The sequence below is a fragment of the Ptiloglossa arizonensis genome, chromosome 13, assembly GCF_051014685.1.
Source record: "Ptiloglossa arizonensis isolate GNS036 chromosome 13, iyPtiAriz1_principal, whole genome shotgun sequence".
NCBI lineage: Eukaryota > Metazoa > Arthropoda > Insecta > Hymenoptera > Colletidae > Ptiloglossa > Ptiloglossa arizonensis.
In genome coordinates, this window is record NC_135060.1 from 10,055,772 (window position 1) to 10,076,700 (window position 20,929).

Consider the following 20,929-nt stretch of genomic DNA (forward strand, 5'->3'; position numbering starts at 1 on the left):
TATTGTCTTTTAATTTAGAAAATATTAAAATAATCGATTAACTGTCCTGCTCTACTTGGTCTGCTCCAAAACGCACTTATACTACTTGTATCGTCAAGATCTCTATCCGTTTGTCTGGCACGAACCAGTCCTTTTCTACGTGCACTGTTAAGATAGGAATATTATTATATTATTCATATTGCACGCACAGTAACAATTAATAACAAAGAGACAACGTGATCCATAGATTACGTTATTTTCTTTGCACGGTAACGCATCGTTAGTCTCATACGCGAAACGTATACGATAGAGTTTACGTAAACGAAACGTATTAGTCCGGAGAAAATGTTAATACCTAAATTATGAAGATCCAAGTCACTAAACTGAACCATTGATTATGCGGAAAAATAATTTTGAAAAATATACACGAACGATTTCACGATGTAATATTTAAAAAGTTACACGATCGCTGTATCGAGTCTCAAAATGTCGAAGATCAAACTATACGAAAATATACACAGTATTTCTGAAATAACGATCCAAATTTTAGAAATTTCTTTTACTTATTGCAACGATAAGAGACGTGTCGCAAACACAGCTTCGTAACTACATCTTTTCCGAGTTTTTCTCAAACTTTCGGAAAAAATGTTCCATCGTCGAGTAAGAAAACTCCACAGCGTTTTCCCGTGAAACGTCAAACACGTTTGGAGTCTCTCCACTGCCCGGAATTATCCAACTGTCTATAATACGATCGCATTTTGTAAATTGACAACTGGCAACTCGGGTAGGCGAACCGTTCGATGTGTGCCAAAACGAAAAAATCAACAGCACTGCGGTGAATAACTTTCCCCGTGTGATCCTGATTGTATCAGTCGTTACGAACAAACACGGTCCTTTTCGTTTCTTCCATTTATTAACAAAATAAACGACGAATTTACACACCGGTCCGATAGTTTTGGTCGAATTCGACATCGACTCACGGTGCTTCATTGTGCAGTAAAACATCTCCTTCACTCTCGTTGAATAAAATACGTAAGAATAGAAAAAGAAAACTCAACCTCGAATTCTAAGACCGATTGTATCGATGGTTATGAAAAAATACGGTTCTTTTCGTTTCTTTCGTGTATTAAACAAATAATACAGGTATACAGCGCAGAGAAACCATACGAAACGTTTCGAACGAAATTTCGAATTCACGAACGCGTTCGATAGCGTGGGTCAGATTCGACCCCGGCTCTCGGTGCTCCACCGTTCTGTAAAACATCACTGTTCTCTTGTAGGAACAAAACCGCGTTGTTTACGGTGTGATCTCGTAATTAAAGAAATTACTCGGTACAATTTTCCCTCGATAAACGGAGCACGGAATGCCAATAAAAGATAGAGGTTCGCGGCGAACGTAAAAGACGGATCGTCGTTCTGATCGACGGGAGGGTGCATCGGGTACCCGTCTGCGGGCGCACGTTTCACAGGGGGCGCGAAAGGAAAGCTGGAAAGCGTAGAGAACGCGGGGCGTTCGCTGGTATTGGTCGGTGTCTGTGCGACAAAGGGGCCAAGGGGTTCTAAGGGGGTAGATGCGTCGGCGTGTTGCGCCGTAGCTTTTGCCGCGGCACCCGCCAGTCCATAGGCGAAGTCCTAACGAGCAGCGGACGAGCGAACTGTGTCTGCGAAAAAGTTCCTCCGCGTCGATCGGATCGCAACGAAATTTACGCGTTCGCGCGTTAATCGAACACCGATCGTTCTTGGCTCGTCCCGTATAATACTTTCGAACATCTGTACACGGTGTCCCGTGTCTCGACGTAGGAACTCGAAACGCGTTTTCACGAGGTGCGAGAAAGTTCGCGCTCGATCGGGACGATTTTTCCGGTGGCGAAAACAACAAAAAAAAAAAAGGAATCGAAATCAAAACAAACGCGAGAGCCACCGATCGAGCGCCCGCGGATCGCGATCCTCGTCCGGGGAGAGTTCCGAAAGAGTGCCGGGAACAGTGATTCATCGACACGGACAGGCCCGTGCGGGAACCAAGTGCTTCGATTTCGGCGACGACATGTGACGAGCGGCCGCGATAGGCGTCGATCACTCCGTGCGTGAACCATAAAACATCTCGATCGTCGATCCTTTCTACGACTTTTAACCACTTTACGAGGAATTTACCGAGCTGCGTACGCTCCGTGGGAACCGCGAGTATCAACGAACGAACGACAACGCGCTTCCGGGATCTGTGACGAGAGTGCGCGAAGAATACTTTTTCCACGAGCGTACCCGTTGTCGTTCGCGCTCCGTTCGTGTTCGCGTGGTGGTAATTGAACCCGAGTTCGCGGAGGAGATAGCCCCCTTCCAACCGGATGCGCGTAAGTTTCACGGTTTAATTGTCGTTTCGAGGCACGAGGTGTGCAACGATAACGAAAGAAAAAAAATAGAAAAATAAAAGGAGAACGTTCTTCTCAACGACGCGTTCGACGATTGTTCGACGATGCGATTGGCAGTTCGGGGTAGGAGGAGGAATTGTAAATTCTTCGTTCGCCACCGCGTTGGCCTTTAATCGTTCGGTGATTTTTCTCGATACCGGGGAATCGTGCATTTCCTTCGCCATCGGCGCGAATTATTCAATTGTAGCCCGAATCGGCTTTACCGAATCGTTCTCGACGTTGATTGTAAACTCCGTGCCGGTCGCCGCAAAACTGGGGCACACCCAGTTCGGTTCTCCGCAGTGTTACCCGATTCGAGCTTTTTCACCGTACGAGGAGAACAGCGAGGCGGAATGGTAGAGGGTGGAGGAAAAAAAAAAGAAATAAAAAAACGTGTCGGGGAAAATGGGCTAAATGGGGAAATAGAGGGTGGCGAGGGAGGGGAGAGCCGGGGACGCGGAACCGGGAAACACCGAACAATACCAATCGCGACAAATTACACGTTGCTTTATCCGATAACGCCGGCTCGCGATTAAAAGGGTATAGGCGAGGCTGCGCCCGAATAACGCCGCGCGACTCGCATTTTTATTTCGCGTCTCCTTCGGGACGAAACCGTCGAGCGAACATGTCGTTCGAGCGAGACTCGCGAGAGGCTTATCGTGGAAATTTAATCACCGCCGACGAGTTCACCGTTACCGTCTGCTTTTCTCTACGTTTTAGAAATTGTAATTTCGGTGACCCGGTACACCATTTTCGAGGATCTTTGCTAGATTTTAACATCGTCTTTCGTCGATGGTTTCTTCTAGCGAATGGTACAGAGCCGAGAGAAATTTTACGAAACTTTTCGAATTTTATAGAACACCGAGTTTTACTTTTGGTGTTCACCGAATACCAAATTTGTCGTTTTGGAGTAGTATCAAGTAGTTCGGACAACCATTGAACGAGACGCTTCATTTTTATACCAAGATGTACGGGACGAAGGAGAATGTTTATTATGAATTTCAGTTTTTAACGTACCGCACTTTTTACCGCTGTTTTTATTCACTCGACCACCTAAACCACTGGTATTTGCACCGCGATTACTGCGAATTAATCGCGATGTTTAATTCTACGAAGGAGAATTGAGCTCTATGCTCGTCGATGGAAGTCGTTAATTTTGTAAAAATTATTATCGGAGGTAGAAATTGAAAATTCGAACAACTTTGAACGAAAAATAATCGTGTGTTCTTTACGATTAAAAATCGGAAAAAATGAAAAAATTAACGTTCGGTATTTGTTGCGCGTTGTGTACCAAAAGTTTGCTAAATTGAGCTTTTGCATCCTTTCGCGGTGCTTTGGCTCTGTTTTTAATAGAACGAAAATTCTGTGGAAAAATTCTTTGTCCATTTTATTCCTGCGTGGTATAGTGATTTTGATGAGGTTAGGTAGAAAAAAACAGTTGTCTGGCCGTACCGCGTTTCCACTTAATTATACAATTAATTCGGTAGAACCGGTGCGTTCTCTTTTAATTTCCGCGATAAAAATATTATAATAACGATAATGGTAAATTGCATTCGAGAGGCGGTGTTCGTGAAGAAAATTTAAACATGGACGTTAGTTTCGTCCACGGTATCTGTTGATCTACTCTTTAGAGTTGGATCCGAATTTCAGAAACATGGATCAGAATTTCTTCGCAACTATTTATCGAGACACCAATTTCGCGAATGTTTCTTCCGAGACTTCGCGTTTGATTAAGAGCGAGTAGTTCGTGTAACGAAACAAACCGAATTATCGGTTTTTCGTCCGCGTGTTTTCACCTTATCTTGGATTACATCCTTCTTTACAAGATGGAAGAAAAATATCGAATATCGATCACGCGTCTGGCTACATTCGTAGAATTTTCTATCTCCGCTGAAACTTCAGGCTCGACTTATTTTACTTTTTACCATTTGCTTCTAAAAAATTATCATTTTCGTCCACGAGTTTTAATTCACAAGTAGATTGTACAAACGAGGAAACACTTTACGCGCGAATATTTCAATTTCGTTTTTTCAATTAATTATTACTTACGCAAAGTTGGATAATTCTTGCTTTCGTTTACCATTACAGTCCACGCTACGTTTATTATTAACGCAATGCGTTCTAAGTTCGATCGTTTGTACACTATCTTAAAAATTTAGCCCATCTGTTATCTCACAACTAACGAAACGTAACTAAATTCGTTGCTACGTATTCGTGATTATTTTATCTACAACCGAGTATCGAATAATTAAAATTCAGCTTCAACTGGCTGAAACGGCGAACTGTCTATTAATAACCGAAATGTACTATTTCTATATTTTCACGTATTCTTAGTTTCCGTTATGATTTTTAATTTCGACACATCGTACGCGATATAGATTCAAAAATAGCGTCACGCTGATATAGAGGTCGCCTTTTACACATTTATACGTATCAACGTTTAAACGTGTCGTTATTATTATTCATCAGTTTCGATACGAGTGATTTAATTTGATCGGTACGCGAATCGAAGAAGCATACTCGAAACGAGTACCGTATAAAACGGGTGTATACTTTCTCTGCGGACTTTTAATTTTCACTGTGCATATTTTAACCTTTCGCATCGTTCGGTATGCGCGTTACGAATCAATTTTTCATTAATGTCCGCCCGGCGATATTTATTCTCCCGGCGTGAGATAATACTTGCTCTCGTTTTTATCGGTTTCAATTCACGGCTTTAATTCCACTATATACCGACTATTCGCAACGCGATATCGCTTCTAGCGTTACGGAGATCGCGTCGACACGTGTGCCGCGCACGTTTAACCGTACTTGTAATCCGACAACGAAACCGTCGGGGTTTCGCGAAATTTATATGATCCGCCGAAGATTTCCCCGTAATCTCACGATGTTTCGGAGTCCCCACATATACGCGCGTAACACGCGACATGTGCGCGTTGGGGGTGATCGCGAAATTCCAGGAATTTCCGAATAATTCATTCGTTCGTCCGTCAACAACGTGATCGATATCGCTTAAGAACAAATCGATGTCGCGCGCGACAGCATTAGCGACCGTCTCGGCGAGAGAATAAGATTGTTTAGTAATGCTTCAAGAAATCTTACGTTTATTCGGGAATCGAACCGTTCGACGGTTTCAATTGCGCAAAGTTCATTTCGAAGACAATTTCGTGTCCATTGTCGAAGTTTTTCAATTTATCGAAAATAAATCAAATAAATATGACTAAATAGTCGAAAACGAAAACGGACACGTCGAGATTTTCTTGGACCAATTGCGATTCGAACGGAGATTCCTACCTTGGCTATGGAACTTTGCGAACTCGTTTAACCCTCGCGCGGTTAAGATCGAATCGTATCGGATCCGACCTTACGAAAGTCTAACTTCGCTGTTCAATACCTGATTGTTCGCCAGTACCCTGTGTCGGAATCGGGAAAAGATGAGTGTGTTTCGATAGAAATGCATTTTCTTACCCATGTTCGTGCACAGTGTGTGTCTAATTCGTACAACTCTGTTGTTCTATCTGCACGAGTTTCGGTGGAAGAATAATGTATCGCAGTGTTTGAGAAACTAGCGAAGAAAGATCGCGCCTTTAAGTATGTAACGTAAGATCAAACGTTAAAGTAACTCGACGTTATTCGTTTGCACGAAGGATGCATGAATGCAGTTTAATGCAGGAAAGTAATTTACAATTCATCGTACATCAAGGACACCGATGTGTTGTGTCCGTTGCTTAACGCAATAACATCCATGTAGAGCATGGTTCTGCGAATAAAGAAATTACTTTCCCTGTGCATGGAGAATTTTTGTATTTCAATATGAACAAATAGCAAATATTTACCAGGCGAGAGTGAGATCCTTCGCCGAGGAAACTTGCACCGTAGCTAAATTGAACCAATCAATGGTAAATACATCGATGTTCAAAACAGTTGTCAATTTTTCTAGAAGAAAGAATAAAATCATCGGAATACCAGTAACGCAAATTACTCGAAAAACTATCGTTCGAATTCGATTATTCTACTCTCATCGAGTGGAATACGCGGAATGAAAAAGGAAAAGGAAAATTCAACTACAATTCCCAAGGCTTTGTACGGTCCCGTACGCCACGACGAATATTTTATACCCACACCCTTGTAATTGTAAACCGCACACACTTTACAATTACCGTTCGAACAATCGTCCGTAACCGGAGTCGTGTAACTTATCCCGCGATAAATCGTTACGTCTGTGGTCCCCATTCCGCGCGTTTTATACTCCCCGATAATTCTTTCCACGCCAGATACACCGGACTCGACGGCTCGTTCACGCGGCAGCGGGGACGGATAATTGTTTCGCCATCGGAGCCGACGCGATCCGCGGTAAAGAGGCCGCGAACCGTCGGCGCCGTATCGTTTTTTTCTTTTTTTTTTTTTTCCACCCCTTCCACCACCGCCTCCACCTCCGCGATCCGTTGAACCAGCGGGGGCGGGAGAAGACAGAGACCCGTCGTTGAAATTATTCCACCGAGACTCGGCGTCGATATACGGGGCATCTACGCCGCGAGATCGAGTTTCGCTGATTGACGCGCGCGAAATTGCGAGTTAACGGAGCGTAACGGGGGTTGGCTAACAAATCCAATCGCAGTCACCGCGATTATTCACGATCGGTTTAAGCGCGGCGTCCAAGTGCTCCAGAACGTGATGTTTCCAGGTGTCGTCATCGCGTCATCGTGCTGGTGGCTTAACGAGGAGCAGTTAACGTCGCCGTCGTTAGGGGAGAGAACGCGCGAGGCGAGTGGACGCTCCTCGTCGTCGTCGTCGTTCTCGAATACTCGAAACTGCGGCAGCGGTTGTTAGACGCTCGGTTGTGCAGTGAGAACAGTGCTTTACAGTTCGTGTCAACGACTGACGACCTCTCGATCGCGGATAGAGGGACAAAGGAAGGTGAATAAACAGAGAGTAGACAGAGCCGCGCGCGCGAATACAGAATTTCGGTCGAAGTTCGTAACGGTGGGAAAATGAAGGAGAACGCGAACGGTCGTGGTTGCACGAACGTGTTTCCTTAAAGCGAAACTATTCGCGGGGATATGGGCCGTCCGTGAAAAGGAGCCAACGTAATCCCGTCCGGAGACGATTGGATCGCCCTTTCGCGACAAGGAGCTGCGAGAAAGGAAGATAACAACGGTCCACGGATCGAGAAGAAACAGGAAGAACGAGCTCGAGGGAGGGTGGAATCGACAATCGGGCACCGAAAGGTGAGTACATCGATAACAATAATCGTACGATAAATTAACGTTGCCTCGTGCCCCGCAGTACATTTATTAGCGCCTCCTACGCAATTCGATAATACTGATTTACATATTTCCCGATAATTCCAGCATATTTCGACGCGCCGCGTTAGTACTGTAATCATACGTGTAATTCTTGTCCGTACGTACGCGCGACCATCGTTGGCCCTCGTAATGGTAAGGTATTAACGGAGGAAATCCTTCTTAAATATCTCGTAATTAAATCTTCGACCGCAATTCGGCGCTCGAGCGTCATCCCGACGATTCTGGACCGCATCGATGCATCCTGATAACACAGTGGTTCGTTCGTTTTTCTGGGGAATAATACGAGGGGATTTATCGAAGCCTAAAATGTGTCTTTAGTTTTGAGCCACGTTATCGGCATGTTCCGTTATCATCGTCAAACTGGGGATTGTATACTCTTGCTGGATTAATTGCGGAAGTCTGGGTTCGAGAGTAACTTGTATTTTTTGTACCTCTTTTTTCAAATACCTACGAAGGAAAACGATACAGAGAAAATGCGGTATAAAATGTTTTTGCACGATGCTTCGTACGTGTCTCTATTTGTTATTTCTACTTGCATCGAAATTTGTAAATATTGGTTGCAGTATCGCGGTACCTATTTCGTCCGTTCTCAGGTATCTCTTAGACCAGTACACGGTGACATACTACCAGTAAGATCGACGAGAAACAGGTAGCGTACCATCGTTCATTTTCGCAAATCGCCGATGCAAGTAGAAACAACGAGTAATAGACAGTCGCGTCACTTGTCTCTGGCTATCGGTATTACGTTCCGTGGTATGTCCTATATTTACCACTGATTCGCGTTTCGATTACGAATAAACGGCATTTTAATTTACTAAGCTTCTTGACAAGTTTTTAAGTTTTAAACTACAAAAATCGGTAGAATTTGTCATTCACTCTCAGAGGAAAGGCACAGTTTACGGTAAGACGTAACTCGAATCAGGAACTTCGATAAATAGTTTCGCTTTCGATTGTTTTTCGAAATATACCTTTTCATATAAAAGATGATCTACCAAAGAAATTATTTCGATTTTTCGTTGTATTTTAGCAAAACGTATCACACAGTTGCTTCTTTCAATCGTTTTCTCAGAACAGACTTTTCCCTGCACGAAACCTTCCGCGAAAGAAATTATTTCTTTATTGTACTTTTGCGAAAAAAATCACGCTTGTTTGCGCTGAAGTTTCGATCACTGTGTAGCGTTTTTCAAAATAGATCTTTCCTTATAGGAACTCTTCCGCGAAAGAAATTATTTCGATTTTTCGTTGTATTTTAGCGAAAGAAATCACGCTTGTTTGCCCTATAATTTCGATCGTGTTGTCTTACTACGAGGCTCGTCCAGCGGGTAGCGTAGTTGCTTTTGCGTTAATCATGTTGACGAGATAAACGTATACACTTTAACGCGGAGAGTGTGCGTACGTATATGTGACAGCGAGGAAGTCGAGCATCCCCGACTGGAAAATACCGTGTCACGTGGAAGGAAAACGGGTCAAGTGGTCTTTGCATAAGAAAGTTAATTCCGAGGTAGTCGTAGGTCACCGGGAATGCTGGACAAAAACAAGCCACTTTTAAATGATAAATTATCCCTAATAGTGGCGCATTGTCGTTCTTCGATGCAGTTCCTTTTTCGTTGTACCGTCTGTTCAGTCGCCGATTACCGGGCACAGGTGCGCGTGCGGAACTCGGTGACCGTAATTCATGTCGTCGATGAAGTACTGCAATTAACATAAATGGTCGTGTTAACGTTGACGCCGATTTATTCGGTCGGTGCCGATCGCTAACAAAAACATCCACGAATTACGCGTTCGTTGGTACGAGATTTATGATTCTCGGGTCGCGCATTGTTGCATCTAATGCTCAAATCCGTGCAGCTTTTGTAGTTGATTCGGTGCAATTTACTACAAGGACTTCGAGCAACTTGTACGATGTACGAAGCTTCCTCGTTCCCAAACGATATTTATTTTCTAATCGGTGTCGTTATCCAGAGCGATGCGAAGAGTCTTAATTTTCTTGATCAACGAAATACAAATACATCGATGAACGGTAAAATAATTTATACTCGAACCGACGATCGACTTTTTAAACGACGAAACGAATCCGGAGAAAAATCGAGTTAGTCGCGAAACTTGTCCGCGACAATGCAAATACGATTTATCGAAGCTTTAAATATATTTGCCACGATATCCCGGATCTCTAAGTAAAGATTTATATCCGGTATCTTAATAGGAAATCAGATTTATACGAAATGGTATAAAGGTTGGTTCTTCTCGGTAAAAGCTGAATCGAATATAAAATTTCGCTCGATCTGAAAATTGTGGCCCGCTGTCGATAATTTTGGAAATTTTTAATCATTCGAAAGCTTCGCCACGAATACACGAAATGATCGAATCAAATAACTGCAAGATCTTGTAAATGTACATAGGAATAAAAATCGTAAAGAAACGCTTAACGAAATGTTCGTCGTTCAAAAATTTTAAATATCTTGCAAAGTATCCGTGTATTAAATATTCTGCTCCGATGCTTTAATGTAGAGCCAATTTCAACGAGTTGATTAAAAAAAAAAAAAAAGAAACGGACCAATTTTATTAAAATAAATTGAAATTGCACTTTACAGGCTCATTATTCCAAGTATTTACCAAAAAGCGAGGTCGAACGAAGGTAAACGTTGTTACAACATTCAACCTTTGAGTAATTATTGGTACTTTAATGACGCGATCGAATTACAGAAGCATATTTCAAACGATGTTTGTACAAACTATGTCATCGAATGTGAGTGTACACTTCGAGGTAAATCTAGCACATAATGTTCGTTCCATCTGACTTTCGTTTCACTGGTTATATTGACGCACATTGTTTCAAAATTGATCGATGATTCGAAATTATTACCTCAAAAGTTACAAGTAAATTTACATTTCAGAACTAAAAACTAGTCCTAATAAATGTGCGTCCACGAAACTTGTCCTTCCGATATATAGTCGCTTTAAATTATCGCATTAATCGCCAATCAATATCATTGCGCATTTCTGCAATGTTAATTGTCTTATCATTCGTTTAAATTTGTTCTACTTGTCTACTATAATAACCTGAAGTAACTTTGTTTCAAAATGTAAACCTCTCGTCGATTCACGTCCATTGAACCTTTTCCGTCAATTTTAATATACTTATAAATTTCGTAACGTCAATTTCAAATTACCCTCCGTTTGTAGCGTATCTTGCACATCGATATAATTATAATTCGTGCGTCTTCTTATTGGTATCTTCGTCCACATAGATTCGAATCTTCTGTTTCTCGAATAAGTGACGCAATGAGTTCGGAAAACTGTTTCCTCGCCCGTCATTGCGGCATAAGAGATAAGTTCCTAATGGGACATAATTTCGTAGATGTTTTGCTCCATCGTCGACTGTGTTTTACATTTCGACGTCGCTACCATCTCAGATAGCGCGCGCAGAAATTGTGCATTCGTGAACGTAGCTCGCGCGACTCATATTGCACGATAGATGCACCTTGGAGAAATGCCGGTGTATCTGAACGTAAGCGAAAGCAGTAGCTGTAAAGTGGCGGAGGAAGGGAACGTCTACTTAATGGAACTGCTATCGTTTCGAACTACTCGCGATAAGGCTACTCCGAAAGCTCTATATCCATTGGTTTTCTCCCGAAACTCTCTGACGTCTAATATCTCGAATATCACGGTACTCTGACAATAAGCGCCTTGCGGTATTAGGTTTCGGGTTTATGTAGCTTTCCTGTTGCTGGAGAGTTGGTCGAGGCTTTCGACAATAACCGTGGAATATTTTACCCGTCCCTTAAATTTTGCGAACCATCGGGACATCATCCGTGCTCGTGCGTCGATGTGTCGGATCGAGCCAACGAAAACAAGTTTTTCGAATTCCCTATTTTTTCCAGAGGAGATTGAAATTCACCCTGGTGGAAATTTGTATCTTTCGTACCAAATACGCGTGTATATAATTTAATCGACGAATTGTAAATATATTTCTCGTAACCCAATTTCTTAATGCATCTATTACGTTTAATGTACGTTTGTGTTATGTACACTTTCGATATGTATCTGTACAAGTATTATTCAAAATTATATAATAATTATTGAAAATTAATTTTCGATAATCCGTACGGCATTATCTCACTGCGAACATAAGTCGAGATGTCAATTTTGATCCAGGGTGGCGCAATTCGTCACGACGGGACTGTAAACAATGTAACGATATGAAAATTTTACGAGTCGTGTAAACTGTCTGTAAAACGCGGGGTCAAAGTCGTAGGATTTGTTCGTGATCGTTCAAGTTTTTACACCAATACGCCAGGTACGGCGAACTGCAAGGGTTAAGTATCGGTGTAAACGCTCGAGACTTTCAGTTTTCTCATCGACGAGCACGTTTTATTGCTCGATTCGATCCCGGTGAAACGATATCCGCTGGCCGCGCGATTTCTGACAAATTTTTGCCGATAAGGCCTGTCCGTCCCCGATGACTCGTCTGGCTTACGAAAAACCACGAGCATTTTCATTGGAATTCAGGGGATCGTTATTTCTTTCGCGAGTTACTGCAAGAAAGTCAAGAAGTTCGATCGTGCGCGGCTGGACCGGAAGGTTGCGCTGCGGATAAGAATCCCGTGGATTTTTCCTTTGGATTGAAAGCGGCCTCGTGACAACTTCCACCCGGATTCTCTGTCTTTCTTTATCCGCCGGATGCGTCCCCTTTTCGATCATCCGGGGAAACGAGGGACCGGTGAAACAGCGGAGCTCCGATCTCGACGAGTTACGAGGTTTGTCAGCGAGGTGTAAAAAAAAAATCCTCTCACTAAAGAAACAACCAGAATGGTTATCGCGTCGTGAGTTTAGATACAGTTAGGAAGAGAAACGGTGCATTGAAATATTTTGTAAAGTTACGCCGAAACACGACGCACGAATCCTGTATTTCGGTGCAGCCTGTGTCATAAATCGACACTCACGGAACACTCGAAACGCCAGATGCGTTCAGTTTTCGGAATTTACCAATTCTATGCCCCGACAACCTTCCTCCCACTTCCAACGACTTTCTCTTATTTTGGAGACGAAATTAAAAAGTTACGCTCTTGACTTCGAATCGTTACAAACCTTTTTTTCGATACGTTCAACCAACTTACTATAGATGTCATTGAATCCTTGGTACATTCTCTTAATAAATCACAGTATCGAATATTCCTTGCGAGTGTACTTACATTAATTCGTACTAGAGATAGCGCCTAATCATTTTTTATTCTCGTTAATTTTTCTTCACTCTGTACACGAAATTAAAAAATTAAGTACGTTCGACCAATTTACTACGGACTTCGCCAAGTTCTTCTACATTCTTTCAATAAATCATAGTACCACAGTATCGAGTGTTTCTTGTGAGTGTATTTCGATCTCAAAGTGTCTCTGTTACATTAATTTGTAACAGAGACAGTGTATTCGCATCACACGATACATTATAGAGTATCAGATGGCTTTGCAACCCATTATCCGAAACGACGCTCGAGAGAAGTTCTCTGCGTTCTTTGAACAGTAGTGGTTTAATAGGGCAAAGGCACAAACAGTTCTCTATTTTTACGCTTTTCCCGTTATATCGTTTTCACGCGCCTTTACATGTCCGTCGCTTTGTCGCGTGTCTCGAGATCCCGTAAATCGTCGCAAAATGGCTAGAGAGAGATTTGGTCACGGACGAAAGAATTCCTTTCCAGCGAAGAGTACGAATGGTAACTTTTGGCCGTGTATAACGCTGTTATTATAAAGAACACAATGTGCGAATCGAGACGTGGACTAATAATTATTTATATTCGATGTACAGTACACCGCCAAACATCGTTGTTACTCCTTAATAAATGAAAAAAAAAAGAAATCAACGACTTTCGAAAACGTTGCGTGTATATTGGCAACGCAATCGTGTTTTCGAAATTCTTGTCAAGAATTTAGGGCGCGTGCTTCGAGTATATTAATCGATTTATTTCGAGTTTGAAACATCAAATGAAATTATTACAAAAATAAAATTGGCTCGCCAGGAAAACCAGAACGAAACGTCAATTTTATTTTCGTAACCTTTCCATTTGACGAAACAAATTGGAACGAATCAATTAATGTATTGGAGCACGTGTATGGATTTGGAATTCTTGAAAAGAGTTTCAGAGGGACAATCGTGTTACCAATATACAGGGTGTATCCGTAATATATGGAACCCACTTCAGCAATGAATCGAGGACACGAAATCAATAAAAAAAAGGTCGTACAAACATATGCCCCATTTGGCCCTTTTTTCCAAGGTCCAGTCACTTTCATACTCGGGTAATTCTTAATCGTAAACTGAAATGTATAGTACAATTTATTCTACTAAACCGTTCTTATGCAATTCTCGATACGTACTTGATATCTCTCTTTGTCGACCATTTTATCTTATAAAACGGATCATTAAAATTCAGTTACATTCGATAATCAAATTCCATTTCGAGCACTTTCTGTTAAACAGAGTTGTTCAAAGTTAACTTCCAGGAGTTACACATCGAGTCCCCACCATCGTTCATAGTAAGACAAGTTTTAGGATGATACCATTGTTCTAAAATAAAATCTGTATATAAGAAAAGAAGATTTTACTTTGGAACTGTTTAATGTTGAACTGTTACTTCTGAGGAGCAATTTACAAATAAATAAAAGATGTGTAAGAAAATATCCACGGAAACGATAGTCACTATGGAACAAGTATGTCGCTTGTGGCGTCTGATAGCTGCTATCGCTAGCCTGTCATGGTTGCTGTTAGAGTCCCAGAGTTTTCTGGCCAACGAAGGCACGCTATACGAGAGGAAGATTGGAAGGGGTAGCAGATGCCTGAGGGGCCCTTACACTACTATAATATAAAGGCGAGCAGCTGCATATTATTGGAGTATAAAAATGGTTGTAACTTGGAGACAATGTCAAATAGGACACACGTTTGTGCGAACTTTTTTTCATTTTTGTGACCCCAATCCACGTGTTACGATATACTTTTTCTAGCCGTTAAATTCTTAATTTTCAAACTGTTAACAGTTATCGAACAATCCAATATGGATTCAAAATATTCATCGAAACACAGTGTAAAGTACACTAAAACGTCATTTAGAAAGATGCAGGCCAAAAGATCAAATTCTACAAGTTCGAATCATACAGACGTATATCCTAGAATATCTATAGTCGCACTGATTAGGTTGTTATCGATTAATCCTTGAATTGGTATTAAAAACTCATTTTGTTACGTGTCTTGGACAACGTACATTACCATACATTTGTTTTACCTTGTATCTGTTATATTTGGTCATCTTATCTCTGTATAAGATGACTATATAATATATCCTACGCGTTAGACATTACAGAATATTGTGAACGGAATTCAAAAAATGTTTTAACGAAAGTAGTTCGCGTTCTCGTGTCAGAAAACTGCGAGAAACTCGAGTATTTAATACTCGTGCATTAACGATTACATCAATTAAGCCGAGCGAAGAAATCGTAGCGGCCCTTGAAACACTTAAATTTATACCGAACGAGTACGTTCGGATTAACCGTAACGTTTTTCGCTTTCGAGTGTAATTTCGCAGCTAACTCGAACGGAACGTTGTTTAATTAAATGGCTTTGAGGTGACACGTCTACACGGTAAGGAAAGAACGTATGTAAAATGGTACAGGGCCGAGACACGATTCGTTACTTCGAAAATACGACTGTCGCGTAATCAGTGACCTAAAATAAAGCATTTGCGGGAGAAGCATGTGTATTCGTGTCTTTATCGTATAATGTCTCGATAAGTGGCAATCGATTTACGATTATTGGACATTTTCCGTACTCAACGTGATCGAGTATTGCCTTAAATCACCCCATTTTTCAATTTCCCACTTTCCATCTTAGCGCGCCATCTTATGTATGCAGAATAAATGTCAACGTAACCATCTGTCTTTTGCTTCGGCGTTTTAATATTTGGATAGACGATCGGATTCGAGCGATACGGTTTCCTCGATTATTCGTTGCAAGTATAAAAATTATTATCGAATTTATTTTCATACGATTCGAAGCAGCTCCGACGCTTCGTTTCCGGAAGGAACGAAAAATGTCAAAGCGCGGCTTTCGAATCGGCGAATAGTTTCGCTCGTATATTTTTCACATTTAGACGAAACATTTTGATACTTTCAGGAAACTCGTATTTTTAGAACGGACAAATCATTCGGTGATTTTCTACCGAAACGACGTATCAATTTTTCAAATTTCTCGGTGTATGGAAATTCCGCGTCAATCAAAGCGAATCCACAACTTCGTTTCGTAAATAACGAATTTGAAAATTGGACATTCGCAATACTGAAAAATTGTTTCGCGGCTCGGAGAGACGGTAGGTTGGGATGGGAAAAAAACGTGTGCTCCAGTGGGAATTTATGGCGATAAAATTGTGCACCGAAACGCGATTCGACTTTACCTTTAAGGATCTTCCCGGGGTTAACAATTTCCTCGGCAACGAATTCATGGTGCCATGTTCCTCCCGCGAGTGAATCCTGCCGACAGGCTGCGGGATTTCCCCTAGTCTGATTTACATTCAGCCAGCTTAATTGGAGAAACGGGAGCGTTACCGGTCTCTGCTAGTCTACACTAAATTCCAATCAGTGTTACGTTGGCGTTCTTGCGTACAATCGCGTGTCGTTCCGATCTTACCGGTGCAAACCTTAATTAATCACCCGCCTCGCTCCGCGAAACGTACCGTGTGAGCATTCCATCTTCGTATCTTTCTGTAACAGCTTCGTTGGACGATCATTTCGCGAGAGGATCGCGATCGCAAGAATAGCAAACAACTCTCTGTCATTGTCGCGAACTTCTTCGCGTTGCTTTTAGTATTCTCGCCGGGATCGGGTTTTCGTGGACGATGCAGAGCGATCTTTCATTGCGTCGGAGATATTGTGAAGAAAGCGTTGAAAACGGTACCAGGAAAGACACGATAAAGTATTTAAATATTTACGATCCAACATCTGCACGATGTAAGTGCTTCTTTAGTTTTAATCGAAATTTATTTTTCTCTCTGCGCGATCTTGCGAATTCAATTTTCGAGCAACATTTTTCGATATTCTTATTAGTTTTCCTCTTTACTATTGTAATCTCACGTTTGTTATAATACACTTTAATCGTATTTGTAGAACTGTTGTCTATCCTTGAAGAGGACTCTACTTCAAGATGTAGAATCGAATATCGAATACATACTAAATACGCAAGCTTTCTTACAGTAGATGTAAGATATGGTAAATCTTTCGGTATAGGATATTCGATCTTGAAGTATCCTACGTATACGATAAAAGCGTGTCGCAACAAAAATGAAAAGAGTGGAATCGTAATAGAAAAAGAGAAGAAATGACACTTATTGTATTAAACAGGATTATTTGTAAATTAAATTTTAAGAGAAGGAACATAGAACTGCAGACATTGGTGAGAACTAAAAAAGCACCTGTATGGTGTAGATGTTATTTTCGCGTTAGGTGTAAAAGTGATACAGCTAAGGTACGATAAAGGTTCTAAGGGACGTGATCCGACGACGAAAAATGATAGAGTCACGGACAAAGTTTCGAGGGATGTTTTCATCGTGGAAAACGCAAGTATAAATAAATGGCGTTAGGTGGCCACGTTATCCGTATCGCATTTTTTCGCGTTCAACATAGAGAGCTGAACACGCTGTTGTCGTTGCTTTTGCATCGAGGCATCAACGCGTACAGCGATTGCAAAATGTATACGTAAATAAGCGTATAAATAACCGGCGCGCAGCAGGCGTCGATGACGTTCAAGGAGAGTTGATCGAATTCTCGTAGCTAACGAGCGTAAGTAGGTGCGATCGCCGGCGTAGGGTGACTAGGGAACGAAGGTGGCAGCGACCTGGTAAAAATAACGACCGCTTCTGGTAAATTGCGGCTAATAAAAAAGAAATTATGCTGGAGAAGAACCGCGAATACGGTAAACCGGTGAAGGGGGGTTCGGAACGAAACCAGGATGAACGATGCGCCGCCTCGTTCGAATTAATGAAGATCGCTTGAATTAAAGTGCCGCGTCTTGTCGAGGAGAGTCACGGACAGATTCGCTTTGAAGCCGCGGCGCAAAGCCGCTCGGAAAGAAAAATGCAAACGCGAAGCTTTCCGCCGGGCTCTTTTGTGGTCTCTGTGTGTTTGCGTTGCGTAAGGAAACAAAGACCGGAAACGAAAACGGCGCGCGTATTGCGCGACCTTTGATCGTTACCGAGGGAACGAAAAAAAAAGAAGAAAAAGAAAAAGAAAAAGAAAAAATGTAATGTGCAGGAAAATTGCAGCACAGTGACGCAAAGAAGAGCTTGAACGCGTCGCGATTGTTTCGATTCGTGGCTGCTCCAGTTGTCGCTGTAAGCAATATAAACGAATAAACGTTCGAAACGGATTAAAACACATCGTATTACAATAATTAATAGTATACCGCGGGACATAACGGATTCATAATCGTAACGATCGTAACACAGTTGCTTCGAGCATTCGTGCGTGTAATGTATTAACGAATGCATTAATTGCAACGAATCGTGTCGGTTGTAAAATTTTGATCGATTCGTTCGTTTTTGCAAGGACGAAGAGACGGGACGATCGACACGAGCGTTGCGATAAAATTTCAAGCCTTTCGTTTGATTATTTGCAGTGTTCGTCTATACTTTTGTTCGTTACGTTTGCTTTGTTTACTTAATGGGAACGTATCGTATCTGTACGGTTTTTGCACGATCGACGAACGATTCGGGGATTATGGAGTGCAAACGAGTAAGCGATAACGCAGTCATTAATGTGCAATCGGTGTAGAATATGATGCATCGGGTCAGTTCATATTTAGGTTCGTGCGCAAGGTTTCACCAAGAAGTTTCGTACAACAGTTTGAAACAGTTATTTCTGGAAGAGTCTCGATACTTGCACGTAACGTTGTAGATCCTTGTAGATACAAAGTGGAGGGTCTCACCTCGTTCGCGTTATTCCTCTGACGTTGCTCCGAGCAATTACCATCTTTTCCAAAGCATGCAGAGTTGTTCAGCAGGGAAGGCTTTCAAATAGGGAAGTGGCCCAAAATACAATCTTCCAATATCTTGTTCTAAAATTAACATCGCTACATGGTATCGTTAGATGGAAAATATATAAGCGATTCAAGGTAAATAGTACCGTTTTGTACACAAATTTATGAATTGACCTAATAGTTACTTATCCGATTTCTTACTAACAAGCATACAGTCTTTGACGTCGACTTCTCGATACTACAATAGTATTGTTCTCTGCTAGAATCTATAGAATCTAGTGTCAATTCGTCAACACGAATTATATATACTACACATACCTATTCATAAATACGTACGTCAATTGAAGACATACTAATCCTCGTACTTTGTGCACGATCTTCGTGTTCGATTTAAATCGCGCAGAAGACGCTAGAAAAATACTTGCGTTAAAGTTAAAGAAAAAATGAAAGTAATCTTTGAATCTTTGAAACAGTAAAGACACATGATCCAGATTTCCGTAGATTACGCATCCTCCGTGATAGTAGAAATTCTGTCCAAAGCAGTGTTTCGCGAAGTGCGAAGAAAAGCTTTGCAATTTTATTGCGACACATCCGCGAGATATTTCGAATACGCGGCAAAGGATTTTCCGTCTCCATCCCGTTTGCTCTGTGTACTTGTCACGCAATTGTCAGGATCATCGACAACGATATTCCAGAAAGTAGCTCGCGATAAAAATATACACGGATTATTTGCTCCGTTCGATGAGTATCTCTCCTAACGACAATTGATCACGCCATTGTGAGCCCAGCGAGCGTTCAATTACAATTTCTGCACGAGTTTTCTCTCCATTTATTTCCGTGTCGTTTCGACACGTGGCTGATGACGGTGCTTATTATTTTACAGAATTGGCTCAGCGATCGTCCGTATAGGCGCGTTACTAAGTGTTTATGATCATTCCGTTCGCTCCCGAATACGCGTCCCAGGCCATACCGAATCCACTTTAATCGGGGAAACGATTCTGAATTGCTCCCGACCTTCCAACGCGTCCCCCTGTGTATTTTTTTTTTTTTTTTTTCTTTTTTGCTTTCACCGAAATTTCGACGAATTTGTACGTAACGCGCGGCGATTCGTTTTAATCGGATGCTGCGTGCTGCGACGCGTTTTCAACAGGTTTAACAGTAACGACACGATTGCGAGCATAAATACCGACGCGACATTCAGGTACAAATTTTCTGATAAACTGTCAACGTGTCTGCGGACGAATTGTGTTCTTTCAGCTTTGAAATTTCGCTTGTCGCGGACAAACGTCGCGTTATCGGTAAATTATTATGTTAGTTCTGAGCGTGACAGTATTTTTTTCACGTTCCTCCCGATGTTTTTCGCGTTACCGTATTAATACAGGTATGGGTGGGGAGGGGGATTCGTATCGCGGAAATTTTTACGAATATCGGAAAAGCTATTTCCGTGAAAATATTTCGACCGCGCTTTGAAATGCTCGCCTTTCCAGAAGGATTAAGCTATCAAAAATGATGCTTTTGATACGTTGCGATCGAAATGTTAAATTTTTTTGTGGTCGTGTGTTTGCAAGCTTGTATCGCCGTTAGCGTCGATGAGCGTGCTCGCACCGCACCGTTATTTACATATTCGATTTATTAAACAAAGTTTCGGATAAATCGCGCGACAGAGACGAAAATTCGTCTACGTACAGAAATTTTCTCGGCGTGTCCTATTAAAGTTCGGTCAGACGGAATAAAAGGAAGTTGGCAAGTCATTAAGACAACTAATTAAATATTTTGTAGTCGAAGCTTGCAAGTTCGCCTGTAAATTTTACCGAAAAGCGAATTCTGTGGGCCACGAGGAAATGCATGTTACGAGACGGAACCATAAATTTGAAACTATTCAAGATCGTAGCCGGATAAAGTAGCATGTCGGATCTCTTTCCTTTTCCGGAAAATTAGGGTATATTTCACTTAACGAAGCAGATACACGTACCTGGAACTATTTAACAGCGTTCGAACTATTTTTCTTTCAAGATGGTTTAACTTTCTTTTATCGGAGACTTGATATTTTATCTTTTTTTTATTATCGGTACAGTTATTTCATTTGACTGTTAAAATTTCGTGTAATTTTTCTTTTAAACGATTTTGTCCGGAAAAGGACACCTTCTTAAGTTTCAAAGAAACGAATTTTGTCGCTTGAATTATAGTTGTCGCATTGAAGTCTCCAAGTGTAATTTTTCTTCTGAGAA

At 41.6% G+C, this 20,929-nt stretch overlaps 1 protein-coding gene across 1 annotated transcript in view; it reads left to right on the top strand.

The window, feature by feature from the left end:
* Positions 1–7,532: 7,532 nt before the first annotated feature.
* LOC143153753 (zwei Ig domain protein zig-8) overlaps positions 7,533–20,929 on the top strand; it is a 431,922-nt gene continuing 418,525 nt past the window's right edge. The window contains exon 1 of the mRNA XM_076325263.1: positions 7,533–7,612. The gene's annotated coding sequence lies outside the window, so the exon portion shown is untranslated. The remainder of the gene's footprint in view (positions 7,613–20,929) is intronic.